Here is a 27,970-nt window from a genome sequence, read left to right as displayed (position 1 = left end):
GACCCCCTCGGGTGGCGGCAAGGGAGGTAGAGGATGACGCGGTGGCGGCGCCTGGGAAACCCTAGTTACCCCGAATCAGTCCCGAAGCATTATCCTTTATCCACTCTCCGTGTGAATATTATAATACTGAGGTGATGTGGTGCACGTATATGTTATTGCTTCTTACGAACTTGTACTCTAAAACATAAAATATGTATCGCTACTCTATACGGAATTTCACAAGGGTATGCAGGTGCGGGAGCATGCATCTGCTCAGCCTTGCACTGCCGCCTGATTGTCTCGCGATCCGTGAAGTCGTTAGATCTCGCATGAGGATGAGGGCACACCAAGGTTTAAGTTTTAGTTTCTGAAACTTACGAATTTGACGTTCACAACTTCCTAAAAAATGCGATTATGTCGTTCGCTTGCACTAAGTTTCTGATTTTGATGTCCGCGTTTCCTGAAACATGCGACCTTGTCGTTCGCTTACACTAAGTTTCAACGGTACAAAATTACTTAATGAGCTTTTAAAATTCATCAAAACATATTTAAAATAGATATCATTATTATTTCAAAGCCCTTGTCACAAGCAACATGAATCTTAAAATGAAATATAATTTCAACTTTTTGTTGAAAAAATAAATAAATAATCAAATTGGAAAGTCAAAAGAAAAAGCACGGTGAGGGTCTCAGTGCCTCTGCACCTACGATGCTGCAAATCCTCTCCCTACTCTATGTTTTAGGTATGATCGTGGAGATTGTTTGGGTATGTACGCACTCTACCTGCTATAAGTACTACGTTTGTCAGCTTTTTTTTTTTGCGTGGTAATACGTATCTCATTCATATCATAAAGAATAAAGTACAAGTCACGTAAAAACCGACATGACAAAACTGAAAAGATAGCAGAACATCTCTGAGCTTGACACTAACGCCTGTCACCTGCCTCCGGCACCACCAGAACAGCCACCGAAACTACGTATGTGACCTTGCAAGTTGCAACTTGTAGTCTATACGTGCTTGTGTTGGTGTAGTAGATGGATTCATGTATGTACGTTGTGACACATTATATAGTTACATATTTTGGAAAAAGTGTGGATTTTATTGGCTTAAAATGAAGAGTCAAGGGGATACAAAAACATAATGAGCATACACCCGGCCTCTATATAGTTTAAATGCACACAACCAACACCAACACACATAAAAACACGCCGACAACTATCAAAATCATATAAGACCAAAACTATGCGTGGACGAGAGAGAAAAAAACCCGTGATCAGATACGCGATCGACAAACTACAACAATGACCATATCCGCACTAACTATCACATGACCCACCATGGACGACAAGGTTCTTCAACAGAAATGCGTTCAGGAAGGAGCAACACTCAAGTGTCACCGTCACCGGATTCAACCACCAAGGCCAGAATCTAGGTTTTCACCCTGAAGAATCAATCCGAACATACCCGAGCAATGCCTTCAACAAGGTAACGATGTAAAAAAACATTGTCATTGTCAGGTATAACTAGCCCGAGCCAGAACTAGGCTTTCACCCCGGAGCTCGAGACCGGGTGCTAGATAGCACAACCATCAAAGTCACTCAAGTGTTGTCACCATCACTTTTCAGTAATCCCCAAAGCTACATGCGGTGCGATGACCGCCGCTGGACAACCATCTCTTTGCGTCAAGTTTTCGTCCATAATTTGCATCACACCGCCGAAGCCAACTACTGGATCTTTAGAGATGAATATTCCTGGAGGTTTGTCGGTGGCCACCGTCGTCATGGAGCCATAGGAGGTCGCTGCAGTGCACTCACCCCAATTTGGCAGACCGAATCTAAATCACGATCACCAAGCACCATCTGACGATGAACATCCGAGCCCTAAACTGATGCCGCTCAGATCCGTGAAGCCCAAGGACTGGCACGCCATGGATTGCCCCCCTTTCAGATCCACGGTCCGACTGCCCGTGAGAATGACGGAGCCAACGGAGCCTTAGGTCCAAGCAGCAGGCCGAGATCTCCGACCCATGCACAGGGCACGGGAAGGCGGCGACATGATCGGACGTGACCTCCAAAGCCGCCTAGAATAGAGGGGTGTCGGCGCGCGATGAAGCACCGGGAGAAGTTGGCTTGGAGGGCGGAGGGGAGGAGGAGGAGCAGGCGATGGCGTCGAGGGGAGGCAAGCTGTGTGTGGCGAGGGGAGGAAACCTAGTCGTCGCCTCGAGTCGTTCCCTATCCCACATTATATAGTTACATACGATAGGAGTAAAATTAATAAATTGCCCATTGGCTGCCAATAAGGTATGATGACAGGAACATAGTGGCTGGTGCCGTCACCATCGAACTAGTGTCAACAACTGTTTACACATGCATGGATGATCATCTATTCTAGTAAGACCTCTATAACTATAACTGGAGAAAGAAATCTGCTACTCCTTCCTCGTTTTGATACCCATGGTAGCACTCTCCAATGAGCGAAATAGAACAGGTTCCAAGGAGGGATGCAAGGAGCATACATATAAAAACACCAACATCCCTCATGTCGTTCTTCTCGTATTTAAAGGCCACGTAGAAGGTAGCAAAAAACGCAAAGATGGCGCCGGCGGTGACGAGGACGATGAGGGTCAACCTGGTACGCTGCTGCGGCTGCGGCACCACCGCCACCATCAAATCATCGTCACCGAGAGTCATGTACCTGAGCAAGTAATCTGTCAAATTTTCCATCCACACCGAATACATGGGGCGTCGCTCGAGGTCTGGCTCCGCTATGGCGACGTTCTCTACGTCCGCCATATATAGAATCTCGATAAGTTAGGTTTCCTTGAGAACAAGAGGGAGAGGAAGATCGATAATGAGGGGAGGGGTTTAGGGAGAAGGAAATAAGTAATGAGCGGGCCGGCCACGTTCGGGACGAGGACAACATCGATGGTGACGATCCGATCCAATCCAATCCAGTCTAGGGTACGTACAAGCTGACCTTAACTGGCCCAAATACAGTTCATCTTAAAAGAAAAAGAAAACTGGCCCAAATACAGACCTTCTCGGATACTCCTACATGTCAATTCAAGGCAAACCTCAAAAAAAAAAATCAAAGGCAGCAATGCATCAGATGCGAAAACATGCGTAATCACTAATTGATGAATACTCATTGCAAAGATCACTCTCATCTCCCCAGGTTGCGACAAGTGGTGCGCCTCTCGCGGAAGCAAAACCGTGCCTCTCATGAAAGGAAAAAAATAGAAAACACGTTTTTCCCGTTTCCGAGAGGCACGGCTCGCGAAAACACAACCGTGCCTCTCACAGAAGCAAAACCGTGCCACTCGCGAAAGGAAAAAATAATAAAAAACGTGTTTTTTCTGACTGTCGCGAAAGCGAAACCGTGCCTCTCGCGGAAGCAAAACCGTGACTCTCGCGAAAGAAAAAATAAAACACATTCTTTTGCGCAAATAAAATGCGTTTGCCGAATTTTTTATATCAAAAAGCTATGGAAGACCGGTTGAAAACCGGAACGTAAAAGAAAAACCAGAAAAACCATTTAAAAAACCGAAAACGCGTGTGGAAAAAATCCGGCGGGAGCACCCAAAGCACGACACGTGGTGAATGGCTGAGAGTGCGCCAAGTGGCACTGATCGTTGTGAGGCTCCTGAAGGAGCGCTCGTCAACTAGTTGCTCCCGAAAACTTAGGGCGTCGCTGCAAGTAAGTCGACTGAATGCCCAAGGTTCAGTCAATTTATTTGTAATGTCTCGCCAGCCTCGCGGCGCCCCGCCCTCTCCTCAACCACCTTCCACTGCCGTGCTACCGCCACCCTCGGCCTTCCCTCTAGCCCCGATGATGGACAGTTTTTTTTCTGGCGAACGTGCACCACCCCGACACCCATAAGATAGATAATTGGGTAGCCTTGTCTGGCGAGCTCACTACCCCTCACGCCATCAGATAGATAATGGGGTAGCCTTCTCCGGAGAGCTCCTTCCTTCCCTCCAACTGTTCCTTTTTAATGTGAAATCGACTGACCCAAATTCAAATTCAGGTGACTTACATTTAGCTACATATCCGTAATATCACGAGCTAGTGCTCCTCCACGTTGTCCCTCATTTCCTTATTTTTGTTGTTGCGAAAAGCAGATCTATGATCAATTTTTTTTCTTTTGCAGGAAAAACTTTCAATCAATTATCATTTATCATCGTAGTACAAAGAACAATAGAAGTACCAAAAAATATATCCATGTTCAGAGACCACCTACCGAAGACTACAAGCACTGGAGCGAACCGAAGACGCGCTGTCATCGCACCTTTCTCACGGGAACTGGCCAGACCTTGTTGTCGTAGACCGTCGGGAGTCGTATTTCTAAGGCCCCACATGGCCAACACAAGAACAACAACCATCACCAATTAAGAGTAGTTTAGATTAGAAGGATCCAACCTGTAACATACAAACGAGGACAGGATCCAAGCGGATCCACTGAAGACTAGCGACCAAATCCCGTGAGATCCGCCGGAGACAGGATTCCAGATGCCCACCAACGGTGCTAACACCGCTGGAACGGTGGCAACGCCGAGAGGACCTTATTCTATTTTCAGGGAGCCATTGCCATCTCAATCTCCATGAGAAAGACACAAACCCTAATCGAATAGAAAACTCTAACTAAAAATGGAGCAGGATCCCTCCTGCCAGCTAGGGCTGGGCTCCATCGTGCCTCCATGGCCCTAAAGCCACTGGGGACAAGGTGGACCGGTGGTGGTAGTTTTTGGGCTCCACCTCTATCGGTACTCGAAGTTGCATACCTTTTCAAGGAGCCGCATTGCTGGTACTACATTTGCTTGTTCCATTTTGGATCCACTAGGTGGTTGTCCGCAGTTAGAGGCAACAACCCCCTAGTTGTTTATAAACCATGGACCGACATGCGACTGGCCTTAGTTCGAGGAACAGTCAATCGCGGTCACTTAGCACTAATAGTTGTGTCCTGACTCAGAGAACCGGCCTAAATCTTGATTCGGGTGTGGACTTGCTAGGTGATTTCTAGACTTGGATGTAGCTAGGGGATCATCGTGTCATTTTCGAGTCTTTCGGTTCATGCCCACAATTGGCCAACAACTGGGTTTGATGAGCGTGTGCGTCCAGCCCTGCAGTGACAAGTCTATTCGAATTGTCGTAACCGCAGTGATGGACAACTTGGATCTTGTTGACCTTATCATTGCACAAATTCAACATGTAATCTATAAAACTTTTCGGTCCTTAATATTGTTAGTAATATAGCTTGCAGAACTTCAACTAATTAATAAAACATGCCAAGTAAAGGCCCTGATAATTGTCTTCGTGGGTGGTGCGAAGGGGAATGCAAGGCTATGTGATGTTCGGCAGTAGGATAGACGCTCCTTCCTTATCTCTAATAGACGCAAGCTGTAGAGTGTCTCTATAGGTGCTAGTGCTTGTTGCCGCTAAACCCCTTGCCCCCTTTGGTAGCTAAAGCATAAATAGTGTATGTCTCCTTAAGTCCTGCAAGTACAAATGAGTAGTCACCTCGCTTAATTTACTCTTTTTTCTGGATGGTCGCCATCGAGCCGTCAACAATCCAGGAAGCAGATTTGTTGATTGAAGAATCTAGCTGGTTATCCCACACAAACTGTCTGGGCAGGGATATGGACGCATTTTGTTTCGTTTAAGCCTTCTCAAAGTTGTTCTATATGCATATATTTTTTGTTGCAGAATATATTTTTATGTATGTTGTGATGCTGATTTCCATCCATGCGGCATACATGTTTTCCGATGCAGACATTGGGTAAAGGTAGGCACCTTAGGGTCCATATTATGCAAAGGCTAGCAGAGGATGCTCGATCTGCATAGTGTTAATCCTGGGGTGCTACACAATATTTTCGCTAGTTTCCTCATTCTATCCAGCTAGTCGCAATATACAAATTGTGCGGTTAGCTGCTATATTCTTAAACGGATTTTGAGAACATGGGGCAATGGAGCACTTTATTTTGAACTGCTCAAGAAAGGTGCTTAAAAGATTTGAAAATTTGTTTTTTTATATGAATAAGCATGCATGTGGTCTAAGTACGTGCTGCACAAAAAACGCAAAATTTCTGCCCCAAAACACCAAAAAACAAGCCCCTAATTTTCATGTATTTTGTATTTTTAGTATCTTTTACATGCAAGCATGTATATTGCTGAATTTTTGGCCCTACATACTGCATTGCTATACGTTCATGCACACAAAAAATTGAAAAAATTTGAACCGTAAAAATAAGGTTTTTTGAACTTCAAGATAAAGTGCTCCATTGCACCCGTGCTCAGAAGTCAATATTTGACCTGGCTCTAGGCTTTCCCTGCCCTCATCAGAGAGCTCTCTCAGGCGGACATTAGGGAGTTCACCTTGCTCGGGGCTAACATGAACATCATCGAGCTCTCTGATGAAGAAGATGCAGTAACCTAGAGATGGACACCGGATGGGGTTTTTACTCCTTTTACTGCCATATCGGCATACCTGGCACAATTCAAGGGTTCCCTACACGTCGGGCTCGCTGATTTCGTCTGAAAGTCGGACGCGCCATGAAAATGTAAGATCTTATGCTGGTTGGTCATTCCTTGGCGGTGCAATACGGCGGGCGTGCTTGCCGTGAAAGGTTGGCCGAACAGCTCGGTGTGTGCACTTTGCTCCGGCCCCATGGAGGATGTTGTGCATCTACTAGATACCTGCCCATACTTGCTGGAGGTTTGGTGTCTCGCCTTACTCCGCTGTGAGCTAACGATCGCCCTAGCTCTGATGGCCGATGCAGCATTCGTGTGGGGGTTGTTCGACCATGGCAGCAACGCGATCCCGACGTAGACTAGAAAGGCTTTGAGCTCTTTGATCCAGATTCTGCGGTGGCACCTATGGAAAGAGAGGAATGCGTGTATATTCTACAAGGAATGCATGACACCGGCTGACACTGTCCTTCGCATCATCAACGAGGCCAAGCTCACTACAGGAAAAATATTACAAGTCGAGTGCCCGACACACTAGGTTTATGTTGATTTGCACTCGGTTTATATGCAAGCAAGATGCACCTATGTGTCTAATTTGGGCACATTACAATAAACTATGCAATGACCCTTGATAGGGTCGTGTAAGCCGAGTGCTTACAAAGAGCACGTGGTTTATGGTGTCCTGTAAGCCGACTGCTTATAGAGGGCACACAGCTTACATGCCATGTAAGCTGAGACCTTCCCTGGATGTGCACTTTGTTTTAAGATCTAGGATCGGACGATGACGGTGCTTCTGCACTGTTTCCTTCTTGGAGGCATCGCTTTTGAAGAATTAGGACTTCGGGTGTTGTTCAGGTGGTGGTCGTGTTGCAGCTACGAGGAATTGATCACTGTTGCCGGATCTTTTTTGTTCCTCCTTCTTCTTATTGTTTTTTTGTTGTGTGCATCCGTAATGTCTTTACGATATTGTGTTGTTGCAGAGGCCGGGTGTAACTGGTATCTCCGCGGTATTAATATATTCCCTTTGTCGAAAAAAATAAGCTTAGACCTTTGATAGTGCACACGGCTTATAGGCTGCTCCGTGATGGCACCGTCAAGGCTTTTCGGGGCACTCGGCTTACTAACACTATAAGCCAAGAGCATTTTGTTTGTCGGGTGTTATTTCTTCCCCTCTCGGCTTAGAGTGAACATAAGCCGAGTACCCGATAAATAGCTCACGGCTTATAGGCTAACACATGGGAAAACGGGATTCCTATAGTGTGGCACGCCGCGGAAAAAAAGAGGCGCTCAAATTGTTGGTTAGACCATGGGGGTCTATGACCTCAACTATACAGAGAACTAGGAGGTGGGCCTATGACACAGTTACACAAGCACAAATATATTCAACACCTCCCCCCCCCCCCCCCCCCCCCCCCGCGTGCGCGCGTAGTTGAAGCGTCACCAGAGACATAGAGACTAGACCAAAAATCCTCGAAGATAGAAGTGGGCAGTCCCTTTGTCATCACATCAGCGAACTGTTGTGCCGTGGGAACATGGAGAACCCGAATGCGTCCAAGGGCTACCTATTCGCGCACAAAATGGATTTCGAGCTCGATGTGCTTCGTCCGGCAATGATGAACGGGGTTGGCAAAAAGATAGACGACGGAGATATTGTCACAGTAGACAACGGTAGCCTAGGAGATGTCATGGTGCAACTCCTGGAGAAACTGTCGAAGCCAAGTACACTCGGCGACTACGTTGGCCATAGCTTGGTACACTGCCTCCGCACTAGAGCGCGGCATCGTAGGTTGTCGTTTCATCGACCATGAGATGAGGGAGGGACCGAGGTAGATGCAGTAGCCAGAAGTGGAGCGCCATGTATTAGGGCAGCCAGCCCAATCAGCATCGGAATAAGCCACCATATATAGAGACGGAGATGCCGTCAACGTGAGCCCAATAGTCATAATGCCACGGATATATCTTAGGATCCATTTCACGAGATTCCAGTGGGAGTCACGCGGAGAGTGCATGTGAAGACACACCTGCTGAATAGTATACTGCATATCTGGCCTGGTAAGCGTCAAATACTGGAGAGCACCGACAATAGACCGATAGAATGGCGCATCTGATGCGGGTGAACCGTCCAGAGCAGAGAGTTTGGCCTTCGTGTCAACAGGAGTAGGAGTGGGTTTGTAGATAAGGATACCGGGGCGCTCAAATAACTCATGTACATACTTTTGTTGATGAAGGAAGAACCCATCTACTCGCTGAACGACCTCAATGCCAAGGAAGTAATGCAGGACACCCATGTCCTTGATAGCAAACTCATCACGTAACTGGAGAGTGAGGTCCTGGAGAACCTCTGCAGAACTGTTGACGCTCAAAAGTGGCACGATCATAAAGCAGCATGCCGGGGCGAAAACCTTGCCGGGGTGAAATCTTGCTGGTGTGAAAGCTTGCCGGTGTGAAGGCTTGCTGGCGTGGAAAGCTTGCCGGCACAGAAAGATCGCCGGAGTGAAACCTTGCCGGTGTGAAATCTTGCCGGGGGAGAAACCTTGTCAAGGAGGAACCCTTGCCGGAGTACAAACCTTGCCGGAGTGAAACCTTGCCGGTGTGAAAGCTTGCCGGGTAGAAACATTGCCGGTATGGAAAGCTTACTCGGATGGAAAACTTGCCGGGTTGGAGGCTGTGATAGTCAATCGAACGAGAAGTTGAAGATGGGCTCAAAAGGTTATTCAGATAATCTCAGATGGAAAAATGTTCTACACGGAAGTTGTGCGTCTCGTCTAAACGGTTGATTTTGATATAAAAATCGTCCCAATCCGAGTTCGTTTCCATCCGAGATCGTTTACCACCACAAAAAGGACCAGCAAGGTGCAGCCAGTTTAAACCGAACAGTTTTGGAAAGTTCGGACAAAACCAATCCGAATTTGACTAGGGTTTTGGACGTGAATCCAAGAATTTTCCTTGCACGGGAAGTCCAGCCACCTCTTATATACCTAAGGGGTGACGGCCGATTGAACAACACCAATCGAACCAATCAATCTATTACACTTTTGTGTTCATCTATCTTTATCCCCTACCCTTGTATCTTTCTTTCTCGTTATTCGTTCGTTCTTCGTATTGGAGGGCAGCAATCCACGAGGCTCTAGGGGCGAGCGAATCGACCTAGGGCAGCCCATAGCCGCCGCACTCCCTGACGGGGTCCCTCCCGGGCGTGTGGGGTTTCGGGTCTTCAAAAGCGCCCGCTGACTATCTTGTGTATCGCGCTGTCAGTCGGGTCTCCTTCGACGTGAGCTGCGGTGCATCACCCCCGGCGTCGAGGGTACACGTGACGTGTTCGTGGTGTCAACACACTTTTTGGCGACTCCGCTGGGGACGAAGCTTTGAACGGTCTCCAGCCCGTTCTTGCTACAAAGAGATCGTCATCTAGGGTTTGCAATCTACAAAGGTAATATGAATACCCAATTCACATATGTAGATGCAAATAATGCATATGTTTTTGCTAGATCATCTAATGAGAATAATGTATCGGCCGATGCAACAAAATCTCCATGATTCTACTTCATATAATTTTAGCAGCATGCAACATATGTATCCCAACTCCCATGCATCGGCAACCCCAAAAATTTATATGCCGATGAATAACATGATGAGTTTGGGTAATCAAGTTGAAACACCTTTTGTAGGAACTTCCAATATCATGCGACAAAGTGTTGCACCTTTTTATTCATCGGCAACTAATTTGAAATATGTGAATCCAACATTGCCGATGGATGGGAGAATTGGCCATGCTACTACTGGCTATTCGGCCAGTTACTCTCAACCATCATATGCTACACCTCATGTTAGTAATTTTTCAGCACTATACACAACTGTAGATGCTCATAATTCGGCTTCACACCTTTCTGATCATAGCCGAGTAAATGTAAATTTTACGGGAGCGGTTGTGCCAAATATTATAGAAGATGAGGTAGTGGTGGTTGCATTCAAGATTTTAGCCCAAAATAAGAGGATTAGTGCTCTTTGCCTTGAACAACATGAAAAGGGGCTATTTCCTGATTATGCCGCAATAAAAGCTAGAGTTTTGCAAGAAGATGAATCTTTGCCAATTGATAAAATTGGCGAGCAAAAATATGGTTTTACAACAATGCATATGCCTTCACCTAATACTACATCATATTATACAACCCCTACACAATTGCAAAGTTTCGGCAACACCCATGTGTCATTGCCGAAAGAATATAAAAGCATTGGGGGACAATCGTATCCGAAGTGGGCTGAAATTGAGAAAAAGATTAAAGCCAATTTTGCCGCTCGCCGTCAGAAACAAATAGAAAAAGAATTGGCTCAGATAAAAGAAGGTTTGCCAATTGGTATTATCAATGAAAAGAAGGATGATTTGGAACTTGAAAGTGCTTCGGTTGAAAAAGCCGAATCAAAGTAGCATATATTCCGAATCCATCAAATCCAAAGAGGCAAGCATTATTGAGAAAGGGCATGGCAAGCATAGCAAAACAACCGTGCTTGATTTTTCTGAAGTTAATGGAACCTACTTCCTGCCCTATGAGTTCCGTGCCGTAGAAATTGACAAGCCTCAAGGACAAGAGCAGGTAGCCAAACAAAGTTCGGCTGATAAGGATCTTCAAGGTAATGATTCACGGAATAAAGAAAAAGATGATGAAGAGGCGTTGGGGAGCCACCCAAAGATGAAGCAAGATATTGTTCAAGCCACACCACTATCATGCTCTCTCAACATATTTGAAGAGGTATGTTTAGCAAGTAATTTACCTATTTTCAGATTTGGTCTAAACTTTATTGTTGATGCGTCCATCAGAAAAATCCTCTTAAGTAATTTTGAAAGACCAATGAAGAAGGGTAATTTACTTGTTAGCAATAAAATTGTTATGGAACATATCGATCAACCCATTGCGCCATTTATAAAGACCGATAGTGACTTATTACTACAGCCAAAGCTTTCCCTGTTGCTTTATCTAAAGTTCATATCTATTTGGGTAGCTTTGCTTATTTCATACTTGGCTTGCACTTGGTCTCAATTGAGACATGTATGTTCTAACTATTTTCGTTTTAGAAATTTAAAGCTAAGGTTAAATTCTGTTGAGAAAACTGATGCTAGTATAATATCTTACCTAAAGACATCGGAAATAGAGTGCAAAACACAATGCATAGTCGAATGGTGTGGTGCAAAATCTGAACCATTCGTTTGCTTAATTCCAAAGCCGTTCTCACAGCAAGATCGGCTAGAAAATAAAAGGTTTACCTTTAATTCAAACATGTGTGATCAAATCTTTGATTTGTTGTTGAGGAATAATTATATTAGAACTCTTGATCACCATGTTGAGCCATCTGTCCAGGGACGAATGTATTGTAAGTTGCATGATTCGTCCAAGCATAATTTTGAGGATTGTAACATGTTTCGTCAAATAGTTAAATTGGCCATTGATAAAGGACGATTGAAATTTGTTAAGACACCAAGAGATGACCAGTCTATTCCGATTGGTCCCAATGGCAGAAAGTTTTTGCATCGGCTGCTTCAAGCTGATCCATTTAAAGAGAAGGTAAAAACAGCAGGTGATGGGATCAAGCTTTCAAGTAAAGAAGTTGTTGAAGAGCATAATGAACATAATCTTAAGGGAGAAAATTTCATCGAAGCTACAATGGAGACGCCAAGGACTGGGGTGCGGCAAGCAAATCCAATGATCAATGAAAGCAAACCGAAAGAAAACAAAGGCCGAAATAAGCGCAAGTGTAAAAGATCAAAAATCACCTTCGCTGAACTATTGGAGAAATATCAAAAGAAGAGTGAAGAGAAGAATGCTTATTGGCCCAATCATGCAAAGAAACCAAGATCACCCCCAAGGCACAAATATGAGGATCGGTATTGGCAAAGTGAGAGTTTGAATACAACATATTCATATCTTTATTTTGGGCCGCCAATGCCAATGCCGTGGATGCCTCCCTATGCTCATGTAGATCCATGTTCATCATGGGACTGGTATGATACAAGGGCACATTCTCTATCTAATTTTAGACCGTCTCATCAATATTATGCAGCTCCGAGAAGATCAACATTTGAACAGTCACATGTTAAAGACTGTTTCAATTATAAGGAATCGGTCCGAACACCATGGATGAAAAAAGAGGTGGTCAAGCAAGTCTACCGCGTGAAAAGAGATGGTCGTAAGTATACTACTTCAGATTTGGTCACAAATAATAAAGAGCCAACTAAAGTGTTGACATTGGCTACAAAAGGCAATGAGACGAAGCAACCAATTATTGAGAGTCAAAGTGCCAAATCTGAAGAAAAGAAGTTGAGAGTGCACAAGGCCAAAAAGGAATTGCCGTTGGTCAAAACAGAATCATAGCCGAGATGCCCACTCGGCTTATCGTATTGGCAAAAGAGGGAATTACACAAACTTAGTGCACAAGAACTTGAAGAAAGGAACATGGCATGGGTTCCCAAAGGAAGTGCTCAAAATAAGAATTATGTGCAAGCCTCCATTACAAGAAGTGCGGCAAAAGTGAAGAAGGAAAAGAGTAAAAACTATGAAGGACCAAGCCGAAGGTTTCGACATCTTTGGTCTACACATTATCCATATTCTTCAACTATGCCATTAACGCCTATGCCATGGAATTCGTCATCAGGTATGATTGGTAACCCTCAATGGGCTTATTTTAATCCACGGATGCAATATAATTTCTTACGTCATGAGAGGGTATTACCAAGTCACTATACATTTGATTAGCTACAAGTTTGTTGCTGATCCAAAGGGCCGAAATACTTGATTTGTCATTTCATTTGTTTATTTTGGTTATATGTGTTTTCAATGAAGTTTACATGGTAATGGCCGATATTTATCTATCGTCCTAAGAGTATGTCAATGCAAGGCCGGTGTAGTATTCTAACATCGTCCTTAGTTTGATTGGAGAGCGAGACAAGGTACGTGCTCATGAAAATTTATATGTATGCCTATATTATGATTGAATGGAGTTGAGACATCATGACCGATGTCATTGAATATATGCTACATAGACCAATTCATAGCTGCAGAATTGGTTGGTGGGCTTATACTTCGTTTGGATATGATTTGTCTTATGCATCTTTGAGATCTATAAGAGGCCAAATCATAGTCTCGGCTTAGTCCGCTGCGAGCTAACGATCGCCCTATCTCCGATGGCCGATGCAGCATCCCTGAGGGAGTTGTTCGACCACGGCAGCAACACGGTCCCGACGAAGACTAGAAAGGTCTGGAGCTCTTTGGTCCAGATTCTGTGGTGGCACCTATGGAAAGAGAGGAATGTGTGTATATTCTGCAAGGAATGCACGACGCCGGGTGACACTCTCCTTCGCATCATCGACGGGGCCAAGCTCACTATAGAAAAAATATTATAAGCCGAGTGCCCAACACACTAGGCTTATGCCGATTTGCACTCGATTTATATGTAAGCAAGATGCACATATGTGTCTAATTTGGGCACATTACAATAAACTATGCAACATGACCCCCTCTATAGGGTCCTGTAAGCCGAGTGCTTACAGAGAGCACGCGGCTTATGGTGTCCTATATGCCTAGTGCTTATAGAGGGCACACGTCTTACATGTCATGTAAGCAAAGACCTTTAATAGGGCACACGGCTTATATGCTACTCCACGACGGAGCCGTCAACGACCTTCATTGTAGACACGTGGCAAATATCTTTGCCGAGTGTGCGCTATAAGTCGAGTGTTTTTTTATATAGATACCGTCTACATTATGTAAGTTGAGGTCTTTTCCGGACACTCGGCTTACATGACACTATAAGACACTATAAACCGAGAGCATTTTGTTTGTCAGGTGTTATTTCTTCACCACTCGGCTTAGAGTGAACATAAGGCAAGTACCCGATAAATAGCTCACGGCTTATAGGCTAGCACACGGGAAAACGGGATTCCTGTAGTGTGCCACGCCGCGGGAAAAAAAAGAGGCGCTCAAATTATTGGTTAGACCACGGGAGCTCGACTAAGTAGAGTAGCGTTGAGAATGTGTAGCCTGAGTGGTAGCAAATGCATGCCGATGACAAATGTATATCCCTTGTACTTCTAAACCTCCCCAATATCAATCACAAGTTGTACTGTTGCCCTTTCGTCAAAAGAAAACATAGTCGATCATCATCTAATTATGCCTAACGTCTTTGTTCTAGCTGGTGGACTATGTCGCTAGACGTCCTCAAGGAGGTGCTCCTCAAGGGGGGAGGTACTGGTGCTAGAACGGGTGCTCTTCGCCGCCATGTTGCGGTTGATCATGCTGCAGTAGACGTAGATGCCAGCCTGGATCAAGCACAACAGCACACCAACACCATGGGACACCTGCATGCATGGGATGAAAATATTCACGTGAAGCAAAGCAAAATGGCCGAAGCAATTATGGCATGCATGGAGTGCGGAACACAGCACAGTATTAACCTGGAGTCGGTCGTTGTGCACCACGAAGCCGTCGATGAGCCACACGATAGCATTGAGTGACGTGGCTCCAAGCACCAACAGGTTGGGCACGGCCGCCGTAGTTCCGCCGATCCATAGCTGACACTGAAACAAGAGACAATGTCAAGGAGTTGAAAATACTAGCTACTCTGCTTGTGCATGCACACCGGGCAGCGTTGAAATACTAACCAGGAGCACTATGAGCGGCACGCCATACATCACGCATGCCGTGGCGACGGCGGAGGAGCCGACGGCCTCGGGCAGCTCCATGCCATGAAGATCGATGGCGGCGATGGCCCCGCCGGCGCCGGCAGCCACCACGAGCATGATCACCACCCAGATTCTGTTCTTAGTGTCCGAGTAGAAGACATAGACAGAAACGTACCCAATGTGGAATGCGGCGCCGGTGAGGTTGACGATGATCATCGGCACATTTGCCGGGTGGAGGAGAAAGCCGTAGCAGACCCACACCAGGCAGTTGAGAAGAGAGGCCACGGACGGCACGACCCTCGCGAGGTTACCGGCGGTGCCCGCCCTCCACACGGCAAGGTAAATCGGCCTGGAATCATGTTATCAGCTGGTCATTGTATCCTATGCATGCATCAAGCTCAAATGGAAACGTGGTGTGAAGAGTATGTAGAGACACTTACAGTCTTGAGTAACTAAGCAGCAAGCTGGTCACGCTGCCTACGGCGACGAAGCCACCGAGCAGCCAATCCTTGGACGTCTTTGCTGTTATCTTTCCTGCCCATTTGGCCGGGTGAAGGCCAAGATCGGCGACTAGGATGACACCAAGGATAGTCACCGTAAGTGCGCACAGCAGCCAGTTCATGGTTACCTGTAGGTTCACATTTAACATTTAGCAGAGCTTCAGTTCACTTTGCAAAATGCAAAACACTAGAAGGGAATTACAACATGGCAACCATGTGTGCCTGACTGAAGGGGTTCAACCTGATATATATAGATCAATAAATGGAACAAAAGCTTGTAATCAGTTCACTTTGCAAAACCCAAAACGGAGTATCCATCTATCTAGTAGTGACTGCACAGTTATACTAGGACATTTGCACTCAACATTGGCAAATCCAAACCTGGTGGCATGTTGTGGCCGCCGGGGACAGCTGCTCATCATCGTCCACCACCGGAATTCGCTGGTCCAGGGCACAAAAACACATGAGCAAGCAGGCAACAACAGATAGCTGCGTGATCGGAAACTGCAGCGGCCAAGGGAGAGACGTCAGACAGAGGTCGGATGAGGTGCATTGCCTCTACCTGATAAGCGGTAGCTGCAGCGCCGGCGGCGGGCGCGAGAGAGGACGAGGGCTGGTTCTCGGGCATCTCCTTCAGCCGGAGCACGGGTTCCTGGACATCCACCGCGAGAGAAGCATGAGCACGATTCTTGCCGGCGGCGCCAAATGGATTACACTCACACGGCATGCCATTCATCCATCCCTTGTCCATCCATCGATGGAGGAGAAGCCAGAATTCTTACCTGTAGGTGAGCAGGCGCGGCGCCATCGTGCCACCCGCCCTCCACGCGGACGTCGTGGCCGTCGAGGTCCCGGAGCTGCTCCTCAATGGCGGCGGGCTGATAAGCGGCAGGGGTGGGCGCGGGAGAGGGCGACGCCTGGCTCAACGTCTTCTGGTTCTCCACCACGGGTGCCTGGAGAACCACCGCGAGAGGAGCATCACCACTTTTGCCAAATCAATCCCACAGCGGAGCGAGGAAGGAGCGGGGGCGGAGAAGAGGAGGAGATGCGTACCAGCTTCGCCGTCTGCGCGGCTGGGGCACGCTGGGGCGCCGCGGAAGGGGCGGGCTGGACGAGATCGCCCTCGACGGCGACCTGGTCACCGGCGGCGTGGAAGGTGAGGCGAAGCAAAGGGGGCAAAGCGGAGGAGAAGGCGCGCGTGGTGTGGGGAACTCACCTGGTCCTCCGGTGGCGGAGCGTCGTCCTCGTCGTGGTCGTCGTCGTCGATCTGTCCTCCCTCCTCCTCCTCCTCCTCCACGGCGACCTCGGCATCGTCGTGGTCGTCGTCGTCGATCTGTCCTCCCTCCTCCTCCTCCTCCTCCACGGCGACCTCGGCATCGTCGTCGTCGATCTGTCCTCCCTCCTCCTCCTCCTCCACGGCATGGCCGAGCTCCTCCGCGGCGAGCGCTACCTGCACACAAACTCGTCAGGGACGACGACGACGCGAGCTTCCGAATCGAAACAGCATCTCCAGGACCTCCATGGCGGCGGAGGGGGAGGAGAAGGAGGAGGAGGAGGAGAAGACGGACCTGGTTGGCGTCGTGCTCCTCCAGGACGTCCATGGCGGCGAGGTCATGCTCGCCCACCGCCACCGCGGCAGCAGCGAGCGGCGCGGGTGCCTGCTCGCCCGGCGCAGCGGCAGCAAGTCCGGCAGCGACGTGCGGGGCCACGCCGTCGGCGGCGGCGCCTCCGCCACCACCGCCGCCGGGAGGATCCGCCGCCTCCATCCCCGCCGGCCCGCGCTCGATCGATCGCTCGCTCGCTCGCTCCCTCTCTCTCTCTCTCTCTCTCTCTTCTCTGGTGATTCGGTTAGCTGGCCGCGCAAGTCAGCCACGGGAGGGACTCCCTTTTAAACCCCGGTGCGGCGGTGATCGATTTCACCGTGCAAATTTTTCACCTACTGCTACGTACGCGCGACTGTGTATCTATCACTTTACTGCACCTGTGGTAAAAGTGCACCTTCACCCTTCTAATTTAACCTGCGGAGGGGAGGGTGGTGAAAACCGGCAGGCAGATGGCAGACGGCGTAACCGCCCGCGCGTGTGGCTTCGCACGCGTGACCTGAGCTGATGCCTCACGCTCTCTTCTTCCCCTACATCAAATCGGCTTCTTGCGGCGCAAGCCACTTCCCAAACCTGCAACCCCGAGCCCCATACCCGCCCTAAACGTCTCGACGGTCGCACTGCCCGCACATAAAAATGCCACCTAACCCAACCTAGCAAATACAGTCCAAATGTCCGAACTGACCGGCGCCTCACATATCCACCCCGTATTAGAGGCAGATACAGGCACTCCCGCATGCGGTCATCACGTCGGATCCGGCTCACATCAAGGTCAAAGGCGCCATGCTTCACGGCCCGTCCGCTACGCAGACAAGGCACTGAGAGGCGGGCGCGAGGCATGCCCTCTGTGCGAGGCAGAGGACGAGGGAGGCAGCAGCAGCCCTCGCGGCACTGCACGTTTTATTGTTCTAACTTTTTTCTTGGTTTTATTTTTTCCATTGTTTTAATTTATCTTTTTAAAAAATGTTCACGGCTTTGCAAATTTTCATAAATGCTCACAGATTTGTTCATAGATTTTTTTTTTTGAAATTCTTCACGCTTCGTTAACAAAGGGAGAGAAGATTCATTTGACCCTTTGTAACCCACCCATTTCACTATTGGGGGGCCGGCAGTTGGGGGTGGGTAAAATATATTTTCAAAAATATCAAAGATTGTTCACACACTTTCTAAAAGATTGTTCACGTAACTACAAAGATGTTTCACGGTTTTCTTTAATAATCATGTTTTTTTTAGATTATTCTAATGGGGGCTCCTATATTTTGTTGAGAGATTCGTTTCTTGTATATATTGCCCAATACTCGATCGGAATAACGGTCTAAAACGCAGGCTTGCCTAATTTGAGCTTCTATCCGGGCACGTCAGCGGACAGCAGCGGCTAACCCCCCTCTTTTTCCCGTATAACCGTGACCCCGTATCCGAACCCTCAATTCCATACAAGCTCATGCAACATCGATGATCACACAAAAAAAAACACACATACAAGATAGATAGACATAACAAGTTGATACACATATATCCGCAGATAGTGAGTCCATACAACGAAATATAAACTAGATACTAGGCCTGAGGGAAAAGATATATTGGAAAATGGCACTGACCGCTTTCCCTTTCCCATGCCTTTGCCCTCGTCATCTATGAGGTGGTGGTAGTACATCGTGAAGGAGGCATACAGTCCGTCGTCCAAGGGTGGGGCAGGGTTATTCCATCTTTAGGGAGCCGCCACCGCTCGGTCTTTCTAAGGAGAACACAAACCCTAAGCCGCCCCAAAAAAATCACCTAAGAACGAAGCATGAGCCCTCCCGCCGGCAAGGGCTAATCCCATTAATTATCATATCTGTTTGAAACAAATCTGGATGTTTTTATTGGATCGTGAAGAGTGTTTCAAATGACTAGACTTTTTTCTAGCTAGGGACAAGCAGGTTGAAAAAAGAAAATGACAGTCACACAAAGTGCGGGGTGCGGAGAGAGAGGGAGGGATGAGATGGCAGGGGAGGGGTAAAACCAAACAAACTCACCGTGACAGAACGGGTAAATGGACAGAAATGCCACGCTGGCAGGCTGGCCGGCTGGTGAGCTGCTGGATCACGCTCCATCCCACTTGCGGCAACGGAAATAGATTCGGTTAACCATTGCTAATTAATTCATGGATGTATGGGTGGATTCGTGGATGCACAGCTGATTTAGTAACTAGCCCACTTTCTTCTTAATAGCACATAAATGTATCTTGAGCAAGTTTACTAAATACTCCCTCCGTCTCATAATATAAGAATGTTTTTGACACTACAAAAAAAATCATTCAACTTTAGCTTCTTTTTTTTTTTGAGGTTTTTCCCCAACGAGACGAAGTTCGCTGAGGTAGTAATCTAATTTGCCCACGAAGATGCATTTATGTGCAGGCATTAAAGTTGAAACAGCTAGCTGGGGAACGGCTAGGAGGGAAGATTTGGTCGGGCCTACATGGATGACGTGATTCGGATTCCTACCACAGCTACTAAAATTACACGTCCTCTCCTCTTGGCTGCCCTCTTCTCTCCAATCTTTGAACCATTTCCCGCCTCTCCCCGAGCCCATCATGGTTCCGGCAACGTCGCGTTATTCTTCCTGGACGTTGTCACCCAGCCCCTTCTCTTCGATCCTGATAAGCATCCTCGCTTCTCCCCCTTATGTGCACTGATCGGGTGACGTCGCCTCTGCTCCTCATGACTGTTGGGTGTTTTGACGCCTTCTCTCCGACCTTGGTAAGCGTCCCCTCCTCTCCCCCTCCCTTGCGAAGACCAAAGACCTGGCGATGTCACCTCCACTCCTCCTAGATAATGAGATCCAATCGCTGCCATGAGAAGCACTAGAGCTAGAGCTCCTACAAGTAAAAGTAAAAATAAGAAACCTCCATCCCAGAGATGTCTAGCATGTGAGCAATGTATCAAGGCATGCTCAAGATACTCCTCCATAGCCAAACAAACATTGCATCTGCAATATTCTTTGATATGCGGTCACTTCAAGGTGCATTCATCTAACAAATCCCACGAATCACCCGCCACCAGAATAACCAAGCTTCCAGTTGCATAGCTTGGAGTTCCCAAAGGATGTCCGCATATGTTCCTCTCCTTGAGGTCCTGTATACATCTCTCTCGCTCGAGCTAATCGCTCTTTCTGAGTCACTAGAGCATGGCACGCCGTTTTTAAGAAATCTTCACCACCACCGTCACACAAGGGAATGTTAGGTTAGAGATTGTATCTACGCCAGATCCAGTTATAGTATCAATCAGGTTAATAACTTTATCAGCTGTTGAAACTTGTAGCTTGAAAGAGAAGACACTGATACAGACCCGATATCCATTTGTCCCATCCACATGGATGGAGTTGCAGTTTTCTGTGATTTGTAATACTTATTTGTAGGTTTTTGATGCCTGTAACTTTGGCCATTCTGACAGCGGTGGTGGTAGTGCTTAATGAAGTCTTCTCCGGCGGCGCGGCATTATTGGTGCAGTGGTGTGCCTGAACACCGAATAATGTATCCTTGAGTCTCCACATCTTGATTGTGTCATCTGCAGCGGTGGCGATGCCTCAATGTCGTATTTTCTTCTAGATTGTGATGTTATCGTTTGCCGGGCTTGTTCATGCAGCGGCCAGCATCGGCTCTCCTTTGCAATTCGATCTAGGGTGGAGTAGTAGTGGTATAGCCGCATGATTGCCTTGTGATCCGCGAAGTTGTTGATTCCTTGTGCGTTTTTTAAAATATACTAGTTCTCAACTTACATATTCGGTTTCGGAACTTAACAAATTATTTATTCATCCCTATTAAGTTTGTGTCCGTTTAATTATTTTAAAAGAAAATTTTCAGTTGAAACTGGTGAAAGTTTAAAAAAATTGTCGAAACATATTCAAAATGGGTCTTATTTGGAAGCCCTCGTCACAGGCAACACGAATTTGAAAACAAAAATTAATTTAAACTCTTGGTTGAAAATATACGAAACATAATCTGTAAATGGATCTAATTACTTTCAAAACCATTCTCATTCATCCTAGTAAATACTCCATGGATGGATGGAGCGAGCGAGCGGTTAGGGGGAGATTCGGTGGGTCCCATGTCCCTTTGGCTTCTTCCTGCCTCGCTTTGCATCTTAAATGCGACTGCACTTTGCTCGTCGTGGTCATTCCATAATTAATTCATTGGAGGGCGGTTAGGATTCGGCTTCTTTGGTGGGATCCGCTCAGGTGTGGCCAACAGCAGTACTACTAGCAACGAAAATGTCACGGGTGCATCCATCCGAGCATGCAACGGAAATGAAACGCACCCAACACAACACTTGTAGTCACCACGTTAAAATGCAGTGTTCTTCACATTCGCGTAATTTTTGTTGTTTCTTTTTCTGTTTGAGAAACACATGTACAAATGAGCATGCAACACACTGTTCATATCCTCCTTTCAAGAAAAAAACATGCAACACACTGTTCACTTACGAGCAAAGACACATGCACACATACTTTCACTTATGAAGTAGGCACCCTATTTCTACGACCACCGTCAGGTGCAACAAAGGTGTCACGTACCATAGTAGTGTCAATCAGATCACCAACTTTACCAGTTGTTGAAACCTTGCGTCCTGGAGGGAGGAGACACTCACGCGGAACCTGGTTTCCATTTGTCCATCCACACTAAAATGGAGGAGCCGTTTCCAACCCAATTGATCAGACCAACATCCAATGCCTTCGGACCTGCCACAATTGCCCAACAGGTAACAGGTAGCAGAAGTAGATTGTGGCACACTAGCTTTCATGAGATCCGAGTCTATAGAATATTTTCCCTTAAAAACCTTACACGGTGAATTTGGATGTGTGAAGAACCGTCGGCCGCGCTTCCCAATAGTGCTAGGAAGTCTACATAACGCAATGAGAAAACCTAGTATGCCCGATACGGCATCATCATGCGCAAGCTACCAATGCCTCTGAAAGAAGCCTAGTCGTAAACCCATTGACACAGGGTGCCTTGGACGGCGCCATTCGACAAATTGTCTCCCACACCTCAGCTGGTCCGAGGGGTTGTCCATAGCAGTGCACTACAACGGAACTCCATCGATACCAACATCAGCGCATCGTTGGCATGTGCAGGATGGCTTCAGAGGAAGCTGCGACACCGCCGTTCAAGCTAGGGACCTGCTGGAAGCGATGGAACCATCTGAGGAGCCCTCGCCCCATTTGTTGTCATCAGAGTTAATAGAACTGTCTTCCTCTTTGTTGTCATAACTGAGGAGAATATGATCCGAGTCCTCATGCCCAGCACAAAGGGCGCAGAATTCCGAAACCAGCCCATTACTTATACGAAACTGGTCAGTGGCCGGCAATCGGCCTCTAATATCTTACCACTTGGTTTTTTTTATTATTTTCTTTGTAGGGATATGGACGGAGACAGAAATCAAAATTGGAATAGAGAGACTTAGCCAAAAAATGACCTGAAGCAGTATGAGGCAAGATCGCCGAATCAGCCGCCTACGAGAACGGCAAAGACGGTGCCAATCCAATCCTCCAATTCTACATGATACAGCGCCCGGCAAAACCTGAGATCCGAGTTATGTGAAGGTGGGCCATACATTTAACCCGGACGGAAGCCTCGGTTTAAAAAAAAGGGACAGGCGCCTCAGAATGTTGATGGGATGCTCATTTTCTCTGCAAATGTTTGGATTTTGAAATGAAAACGAATGCTTTTGAGGGGAAAATGTAAGGTGTGAGGTGCGGAGAGGGAGCGAGGGAGGGGACAGCGCCGTAACAGAATTTGCCACGGTGGCAGGCAGGCTGGCTGACTCGCGCGCGGGCGTGCGCGGTGAGCTGTTCCAAACCCAACGGAAAATGATTCCCTAAGCTGTAATTCATTCCAAACCCAATGGAAAATGTATGCGTGCATGCGTGCGTGCGTGCATGCATGCATGCATGCATGGGTGGGAGGGCCAAGAGAGCAGTTAGGATTTGGTGGGGCCCACCCAAATTAAATACTAGCTGGACGGGATTCCCTTCTTGGATTGGCTTCTTCTTCCTACCTCGCGCGCGCGTGGCTTCTCCTCTTTGTGTGGGTCCGCTCAGGTGCCCACACAAGGAAATCACCAACTACAACTCATCCGTTTTGTTTGTTTAGCACCCGCACCACTGATTTCAGTCGTGTATATTCTCTCAAACTTTGGATACATACACACTCGGCACCAAGAGCTTTCATCCACAAGGTCAGACCAGCCTCGGCACGGGAGCACATCGGCGCCTCATTCTGACTGTGAGAGTGATTTTTCGATGGTCCAAAGACCTCGATGCAATTTTTTTTATATTTTTGGTGTTTTATATTCCGATGAAATTCTATAATAGCCCTTCAAATTTCAACAGAAAAAAAAAGTACCCTTCATTGTTATTAGTCTTAAGTAATTTAGATAGTCACACAGTGACGTGACGCTGAAGTCAAACACATGATGCTTAAAGTCAAGCATCAAATACTGTGTAAAACAAAGTGCACCTTATATTCGAATCGTCAGGCTGGAAATAGTAGAGCACGCTTCATCGGGATTTCAAGGAGAGCAAGGGCTTCTCTAGTCAGTTACATTGAGTCCGCCGGATCAGAACCTTCATGACCATGCGTGCATCGGTTATCCATGGCTGCCAGATATCCCACATAATGGTAATCATATTAGCATGATCCTAATCCGAGAAGCGGCTGCTCATATAGTATTTCTTTCATCCATTGCCACCCTTCTTCTTTAGTACATCACCAGCCTTCCTCTCCTTCGTCGGCTCCGCTGGTGGAGATGTGCAAGGAGGCACCTATCTACCGTTGGGAGCTGTAGTTTTACCCGTATTGGTCCAATATGTGCGTCCCCGTTTGTCCGTCATTCAGCCCCTCCAACAATGGTGGTGACAGTATTCGGTAATGATTCCTTCGGCCTATATTCTAGCCCCGGTGGTACGTGTACCATCTTATCCATTGACGAGATCAGGTGGACAGGTAGATCTTCACTGTGTGCAACTTCGACCTTCTGATGGTGGTGTTCAATAAGGTTTCCTTCGGCCTTTTTTCCGGCTTTAGCAATGCTTGCACCGTCGGATCTAGTGACGAGACCAGGTGGACATGTTTTTCTTTCTCTCCATGGAAACATGGGGAGTTGGTTGTGTCTTTGTTGGGAAGGGGTTGTTTCGACAGCAATGAGTTCGATCTGATTATTTTGTTTGGCGTCTAGGGTATAGTTGACCCAACGTCATCTTCTTCTCCGGGTCGTGGATCCTTCGGGGTATGTGTGTTTGACTAAAATTATAGAATAAAATATAAACATCTGCAGTATACAACAAATAAAATATATAAACACTTGGGATATGATAATTCCCATCTAGATAAGAATTAACAATAGCTCATTTAACTTATACACTGTTTTTAGAGCTTCTATACCATTTGATTAATTAAACAAAAAATGGAAAAGGAAAAAAAACAAGCACAAATCATCGCGTAAAAAAATGGTGGAGAGTTAGATTTGACTTAGTTAACTGTCCATATGATAGCAAGTCACAATAATATTTTCATAATGGATCCAATGATACAAGTTTTCTAATGGAGTATATATTAATCCATTTTTCAAAAACTTGGTCATATATACGGCACAAGTTTGACTTTTGGAAATAGTAGTACACATTATATTTTTTGGAACGGAGGTAAAGTTGAATGAATTTTTGGTATTTCGTAAGCTTGCTGAAAATACTTGTGTCATTAAGAAGAAAAAGGGCTAGTTCATCTAATTTGCCCACAAAGATGCGTTTATATGCATGCATTGAAGTTGAAACAGCGAGCTGGCGAGCGGTTCGGAGGGAAGATTCGGTCGGGCCCACATGGATGACCGTGATTTGGCTTCGTACCATAGCTAGGATGGAGGAGTTGAAGCTGGGGCCCGCATCCATCCCAACATACAACACAACACAAGCGGATCATGCACGTCAACGTCCGTCCAAATGACACTACCCCAGTGTACCGACTCAACGTGCCAACGTCCTTTTCTTTTGAGTAGAAGCTCTCCACCAGGTAAAATGACTATAATCATCCAAAAACTCACATAATATTTAAAACCTACAATCGAGGTACTGAGAGTAGAGGAAGTTACAGGAGTAGAATTATTGAATGGCAATCGATGAACCTTTGCATGTTGACATGAATCACATACTAATGACTCGCGAGAAGGTGTAGAAGCAAGTTTATTTGATCTAGTGATAGACCGAGCGACACTAGATGATGGGTGCCCGAGCCATTGATGCCATTGTTCAGAGGCGAGCTCAGCACCGAAGAGACCTTGGCGACTTGACGCTGAAGTGGAAAAACGAAGACTTGGAACCGGGTAGAGGCCACCGTGAAGAAGGACCTTCTTGGTGGATTGATCTTCACAAGAAATAAGTTAGGCCAGAATTCCGTGAAAGAAGATCCTTCCACCAAGAAGATGTTTGATTATATGTGGAAGGTGGAGGACATCTTTTAAAAGTAGAGATTTATTTGAGCAAGTAAGTAAATATTGACCAATGTGCGAGATTTTCAGACTTGAGTCGCTGGCTACTTGTTCCTGATCCTTGCCGCCGTAGTGTTCATGAATGGTGAGGTGGTCGTGGTCACTGGTGAGGTCGGCTGATGCGTCGGTGTCGGTGTACCAGTTGGTGTCGACTTGTTAGGGGTCGGCATGGGCGGCGTTGCTAGAGTGCTCAAACTTGCCGACATATTGTTCCTCTAGATTGTATCTTGCACATTGTCTCATCGAAAATCCCCGATATTTTTGAATAAATAAAACATTATTTTACCCCTAAAAAGGAAAGAAGCGAACTGAGCATGGCTCACATTGTCGGGTTCTTTGTGGTGAAATCAATCCACCAGAGCTCAAATTCTAGACTTGGCATTGTTGCTCATTTTTTTCTGGATTTATTTCAGTCTTTCGACGATGTTTGTTCAATGCGAGGAGACGTTTCCGTAGACAACATGTTGATGCAGGTGCCTTGGAATATTGATGGGATGCTTGTTTTCTCTGCAAATGTTCGAATTTTGAAATGGAAATGAATGTTTTTAGGGGAAAATGTAATGTGTAAAGAAGAGCGAGGGAGGGAGGGAGGGCCGTAACAGAATTTGCCACGGTGGCAGGCTGGCTCGCGCGCGGGCGTGCGTGGTGAGCTGTTCCACTTCCACCACGCTCTCTCCTAACAAAAGATTCCCTAAGCTGTAATTAATTCGAAAGCAACGGAAAATGTATGCATCCATCCATGCGATACGAGGGACAAGAGAGCAGTTAGGATTTGGTGGGGCCCGCCCAAATTAAATACTAGTAATACCTGGATGGGATTCCCTTCTTGGATCGGCTTCTTCTCTTTACACTAGGAAATGACCAACATATACTAGTACGTACAAACTATCTAGTATTAATTAATTGTACTACTACTCCGTTTTTGTTTGTTTGTTTGTTTGTTTAAAGCGTCTACATTCGGGCGTCTCAAACCCGTCTGATATGCAGGGCGGGCCATCTGGTCACTGATCGGTTATATTTTCTCGACCCAAACGAACGTCTCAAACGGACCTCAAACACCCGGGCTGATAGGAACCCCTCATTTCCAGCTTAAATATGGAGCGGATATGGGGGTCCGCCGCGTCAGACTAGGCCCATGGTGGCCCACACGACCCAACACATATTTGTCCCCATTCGCTCGCCCGAACAAACTCTAGCCACGTCACTCCACTCCCTTCCACTCCCCTCCGCCAACCGAGCTCACCTCCGGCGAGTTCCGGCCTTCTCAGGCATGGCAGGCGGTGGATCAGACTCCGGCCACTCCGGATCCGTCGACTGAGGTGTCATCCCATGCGGGTTGGAGGAGGCAATGGCAGTCCGCATTTCACTCCGCCGCTCACGGGAGGACATCGCCCGGCCGACGGACGGACCCGTCAGCCGCGACACCATAGCATAGCCTCACCGGGCGCTCGGGTCCTTTGGTGCTGGATCCTTGCGGCCCCGGTAGCCGGAACACCTCTCCTTCCCCACCATCGGTCGGGCAGACTATGAGTCCCACCGGGAACGGGCGGCAAGCCGTGGGAAGGAGAGGATAAGGACAGCCGAAGCCCGTATCGCGACGGAAATGGCGGAGGCGGATGCGCGGGCGCAGGCGACCGCAAAGGAGGAAGCCATCCGTGTCTGCGTCGTAAAGATACAACAATGGAGGAACACGCGCGTCCACACCCGAGAGCAGAATCGGGCGGTCCGTGCCATGGCTTGAGGAACATGCGCATCCTCGCCCGAAGGGGGTATATAGCTTCTAGTCAAAAGAAAAGGACGTTGGCACGTTGAGTTGGTACACTTGACGTGCGTGATCCGCTTGTGTTGCATGGATGCGGGTCCGTCCTACTAAGCTCCCATCCTCCACGGGATTTCTTCGTGCCTCGCTTTTAACCCACTGAAGTAAGGGCATCTCCAGCCGCGCCCCTAACAGGCCCCCCAGGCCACTTTTTCGGCGCCGGCGCCGAAAAAACGGCCCAGTCGCGCCCCCAGGACGCAGAAAATCGCCGGTTCGGACCTTTTTTCCGCCCGGCGGTCACAGGCCGAACCCGGCGCGCTGGGGAGCCGTTGGGGGCTCCGGCGCTAGGGAAAAGCACGCCTGGCCCACACCGACAGGGGAAAAGTCAAGGTTTTCTTCCCCCGACTCGCCTCGCACCCCCCGCACCCTCGGCCACCACTAGCTATATCCCGGCGACGGCCGCCGCCCTACTCCGCTA

The sequence above is a fragment of the Triticum aestivum genome, chromosome 2A, assembly GCF_018294505.1.
Source record: "Triticum aestivum cultivar Chinese Spring chromosome 2A, IWGSC CS RefSeq v2.1, whole genome shotgun sequence".
NCBI lineage: Eukaryota > Viridiplantae > Streptophyta > Magnoliopsida > Poales > Poaceae > Triticum > Triticum aestivum.
The sequence above is the reverse complement of the archived record's forward strand: the minus strand, read 5'-3'. Positions refer to the sequence as shown.